Source organism: Drosophila tropicalis, unplaced genomic scaffold (assembly GCF_018151085.1).
Source record: "Drosophila tropicalis isolate 14030-0801.00 unplaced genomic scaffold, ASM1815108v1 contig_527, whole genome shotgun sequence".
Taxonomy (NCBI): domain Eukaryota; kingdom Metazoa; phylum Arthropoda; class Insecta; order Diptera; family Drosophilidae; genus Drosophila; species Drosophila tropicalis.
In genome coordinates, this window is record NW_027172999.1 from 3,047,202 (window position 1) to 3,052,946 (window position 5,745).

Sequence of the window (5,745 nt, forward strand, 5' to 3'; positions counted from 1 at the left end):
GACGATTCATGGAAAAATATTGATTCAGGATGTCTGGAGGTCAGGCATTCACTGGAATGATTTGATCCCAGAAGAATTATTTATTCGTTTCAAAAATTGGGTCTTACAAATCGAAAATGTAAAGAGTTTTAGATTAAACAGATGTTACTCTCGAAATTTTATGTCATCTCAAGCTAACATAGAATTGCATATTTTTGTAGATGCTAGTGAACAAGCCTTTGCTGCCGTTGGTTATTGGAGAATAATACTTGATGGACTTATCGAAACAATTTTCGTCGCGGGAAAAACTAGATGCGCACCAATAAAGACTTTATCTGTTCCCCGATTAGAGCTTCAGGCAGCGGTTTTAGGTACCCGACTTAAGACTCTGATCCTGGAAAGTCATTCTGTTAACGTACAGAAATATACATTATGGTCGGATTCAAAGACTGTCATAGCTTGGATTCAATCAGATCATCGGAAATATAAACAATTGGTGGCTCACCGTATAAATGAAATACTGGAAACAACAAACGAAAATGATTGGCGATGGGTTCCAACACATTTAAATTCTGCCGATAAAGCCACGAGAACAAAGGTAAAAATTAAGTACGAGCCAGGTAATATTTGGACAAGAGGCCCCGAATTTTTACTGAAGGATGAATCTAGCTGGCCAGTACAGGAAAAGATCTACGTTGAAAACGATTCCTCTGAAGTAAAACGGGTATATTTAACAACTTCTGTTGAAAATATTATTGACCTAAACAGATTTTCTAAGTATTTGAAACTGAAGCGAACAATGGGATGGATATTGAGATTTAAACAACGGATATTGAAACGTCAATGTGATAATGATGTAACAACACTTTCTTCGCGGGAATTGCAAGATACAGAAAATACATTAGTAAAAATCATGCAAAAGGAAATCTATCATAAGGAACTAGCTGATTTACAAGCAAATTCATGCGTATCAAATGAAAGTAGCATCTTCTCTTTAACTCCTACGATGAATGCCGACGGGATCTTAGTGGTCAACGGTAGGCTTGACTTGCAACAGCACTATCGCAAAGTGCTCGTCAACCTATCATATTACCCAAAAAACACAAACTAACTGATTTAATAGTAACATCGTATCACGAGAGATTCCACCATCAAAACGATGAACTCATTATCACTGAGATTCGTCAAAAATTTTGGATAATATGCTTGCGAGCTGCTGTAAAAAGGGCAAAAACAGTTTGCCAGTTTTGTAAAAATAGAAAAAATTCAACCGCAAGCGACTCTGATGGGTCAATTACCGACACGATCGGTCGGTAACTGACCCATCAGAGTCGCTTGCGGTTGAATTTTTCTATTTTTACAAAACTGGCAAACTGTTTTTGCCCTTGCCCACTCCTTACCAAAGACCGTTTTCCTATGTAGGACTTGACTATTTTGGGCCAGTTACTGTAACGATCGGCCGTCGACATGAAAAGCGATGGGTGGCTCTATTTACGTGCCTTACCATACGAGCTATACACTTGGAATTAGCAGCGGATTTGTCTACAGACGCATGTATTTTATGTATTCGAAACTTCGTAAACAGGCGTGGTATACCAATCAGAATACGGTCGGATATGGGAACAAATTTTGTTGGAGCTGATCGTCTAATAAGGGAAGTCAAAGACCTATTTGACTGGAACTACATCGCTGAAGAGATGGCAAATAAAGGCATAGAATGGAAGTTCAATTGTCCAGCAAACCCAAGTTCAGGAGGATGTTGGGAACGCCTAGTTCAGTCAGTTAAAAAGGTTTTGGTAATAACATTGCAAGACAAGGCGCCCCAGGTTGACACATTCCAGTGGATAAAGACGATCCAGGTCCATTAACACCTAATCATTTCTTGCTGGGCACAACCAATTCGACACAAACCCCTGGAGAGGAAGACAACTTTTGTCATCGAAAACAATATAGGATTTGTCAACAATTAAAAAATACGTTTTGGAAACGATGGATAAGGGAATATCTACCAACTCTGACAAAGCGAACAAAGTGGTTCGCACCGATTCGACCCATCAAGATGGGAGACTTAGTCATAATATGTGACGAAAACCAACCAAGGGCAAGCTGGAAAAGGGGAATCATCGTGAAAGTTATTCCAGAAAGAGATGGGCTAATACGAGTTGCTGAAGTACAAACAAATGCCGGAATTTTAAAACGACCAGTGTCTAAGCTTGCTGTATTAGACGTTTTGGGTAAAACTCCCAAATAGTTTTACGGTAGGCGGGATGTTGTGGAGGCGGTACTGTAGTAGCGCTTGTAACCGTTTGTATTTAGAAAGGAAACGAAAAAAAGAGTAGGAATTATTTTTCTTCTTTATAACTAAAACGATATATAAACGTTTTATCCCTAAAAGTGGGCAATATAAGTTTCACAGAGTAATCTGCGTTCACTGCTTGCACTGCTTGTACTGCTTGTATTGTTAGTTAGCGTTATACTAACTAACAGAATGTAGACTAACATTGTGAAATGCGATTTCGAGATTCATTTTTTTTTTTGGTTCAGAAAATTTTCTTTGATTTTTTTTTATTTTATCCGATTACTTTTTTTGTGGCGCCCCCTAGGCTCCTCTAGAGTTGGGATCAGGGAAGTTTAGGGGTAATCGAGGCGAAGAGAGGGGTCCAAAGAGGACTAAGGGATAGAGATTTAGCCAAGTATGTCGGCCCCCATGGGAATGACTTTTCTTTTCCAAATCATCTTCAACTAGTGCGGTCGCAAAAATTAAAGTCATAGTGAAAACTAATTTTTTTCGGAAAAAGTCCGATTGTGAAGTTTGAATGGTGAATTCGAAGCAGTTTTATTCCTCCAGTGATTGATAGTGTTTTATTTCAAAATAAATGTAAGTCCAGCGCTATACAAACGCGCATATCAGTTTGAGTAAAGGAAGCAATTTTTATGAAAAATGTTTGTCTTTTAGGCACATGGGCAGTCTGATGAAGTAGATTTTCGAGAGGAAGTAATATATCCTTTTTAATCCGGTGCCAAGTCAAATGGTAAATAGTAAAAAAAAATGCGCCTTTTAATGTGTGTAGTAAGAAAGTTTTGTTTTATATATAGAGTTGGCACCTAGTTCACAGACTAGATGCAATGGTCTAGGCCGGTCAGCCGACTAGAGAAAGGCTTATGAGGGACAAGCTGTCGAAACGAACCGAAGCCCCTGGAGCAGCAAACACAGAGTATTGGCCAGAAAAGATCTGAGACGGGCATGAAGAGTAAAACCAAAAATAAAGAGTATAAGATTCTCTAGACTAGAGGAGAGACTCCCCCCGCCCTTACCTTGCAAGCAAACTCTGATAAGTAAAAGCTTTTCTTTTGTGATAACTATCAACCAGCGGAGCTTTCATATGTGTAGCCGCTTGGCTGGCGTTTCGCTTTGGTTATTTTATTTACTGGCGGTCGTTGCATAGCCTTCAGCCAAGAAACTTAAGTTAAGTTAAAATTGGTTTGGCATAGGGATCGCTGGGTAATTTTTTTTTCTTTGGATACAGCGATCATGGTAGGGTGGGCGAATTTGTTTTGGGCGTCACTGATATCAGACCCCTTCTTGTTCAGCAGTTGCGCCAGGAAACGCGGTATTTCTTTTCTTTTTCTCATTCTTTTCTCTATTTTTTTTTCTTTTGCCAGTACCAAGCGTTGAACCGAGGATAAATTGTGTCAGTACGCGAATTCATTAATAAAATTTTAACTAGTAGAGCGGGTAGTCTATCCATTTCTCCCATCCCCCATTCCTCACCGACTAATTGAGCCGAAACCAGCGCGTACTACTGATAGATTCTACCAGATTCCAACAGCTCGCAGTAAAATTGTAGCAGGTTATATGTTACAGTTAGTTAAGTATTCATAATTTTATTAATTGGCGCCCAACGTGGGGCCAAAACGGTTTCGGGAGCCCCGACGAAAACATTTTTAGTCAATAACAGCTTTTCTTATGGGCATTTATATCTCGGTTTTCGAACGGTAGTGTTCCTGATTGGATTGGGTGGTCAGTCGGAGTACATAAAGTTTCGACACAACTATATGTCCACACCACCAACAAGACGAAAAATAAAACAACGCACAATCAATTGGTCAGCTGGATCAGCCTTGAATTCTAAAATATTTTCGGCTCCGCGCTCAGGATTGTCGGTTTAGCCACCGGTAATTTTCGATAGTCAGAAAGTTATTTTTCGTTTCGGATCAGGTTTAACAATGGTCAAAGACTATAGCCTCCAAGCGGTTAATACTTCTTAGAACTATTAGTTTTCTTAGTTGCCTACAAGTTAGGTACAAAATGTTGATGGCTTTAAGTAGTTAGGTAAATTGTATGGAGTTATGTGATACTTGGCAATAGGCTAGGTCATACCTGCAGTTTCAATTATACTTAAAGTCCTCTTTTATCGTCATTTTAGCAGCTGCTCAAACCATTTTTTTTTAACACATTTCATGATTCCCCTCATTAGTTTTATGAAAGTTATTTGAATTTTCTTTATATTTTTATACCCTTGCAGAGGGTATTATAAAATTGGTCAGATGTTTGTAACGCACAGAAGGAGACGTTTCCGACCCCATAAAGTATATATATTCTTGATCAGCATGAGAAGCTAAGTCGATATAGCCATGTCCGTCTGTCCGTCTGTCCGTCTGTCCGTCGGTGCGTACGCGTTTTACTCAGCCATCTTAAGAGCTATCGGGATGAAATTTTTTTTGGGAGCTTTTTTTTACCCGGGTGAGATAAAGTATGAAAATCTTTGGGATCGGACTACTATATCATATAACTCTGGAACAAAAATTTTTGCAAAAATTGGAGTATCCCCATGAAATTTACCAATATAATAGAATTTGATATAAAATCTCAGATCCCAATCGGATAAATAGAACACAAGTTACAGTCTATATAAATCGGTTCAATCGCTGCCGGCAGCTCTGCTTGCTGCCTACTACGTCATCATCAAATCAACAGAGCACATGCATACACACACAGACGCAACGCTACATAAACTGTATGTGTATGCGTGCGTTGCTTTGCTTAGGGAATGAGGGAAGAAGAAGAACAAATTGTACATAGTATGAAGAGTAAAATTGTTTTGTTTGTATATTAATGAATTGAGTTGCAGAAAACAAATTTTGAACATGTGAAATTATTATTGTCAAGGACTGCAAGGGTATATAAACTTCGGCATAGCCGAATTTAACTTCTTTGATATTTTCTATTTCTTCGCAACATCAGTATAATAAGTATAGCTTTGTTAATCAATCAGTTTAATAGAAATAGTCTTATTAGGAATTGACCAGATCTGGAATTAAAAGCTTAATAATAAGAGGGAAGTCCTCAACATATTTAGTTAACAAATAAGCAAACGTTTTGTGGTGAGAAATGTCGGTAAGGCACAGCAGTGAAGATCTAGCCGCGATTCAGGACGACAATACCCTTTGCCTTATCTGCGATAAACCAATACAATATAGGGCGCAGCTACGGAGCACTACTTGTGGTCATCATTTCCACATAGCGTGCTTCAACATACGCGTCGGTAGTAGGGAAATTTGCCCCACTTGTGATCAACCGTTACAGAATATAGAAGGAGAAGGAGCTGAAGCACTTAGTGGGGGACCACAGACCAGCCATCAGGCAAGAATGCAAACCAGGGCAGCAGCGCAAAGGGCCAACTTACTGGCAGAAATGGCACAGAGAGATTTGAGTTAGGAAAGAAAGTTAGATGAGGGTATAGAGCCATCCGAATCTGTTAGGAA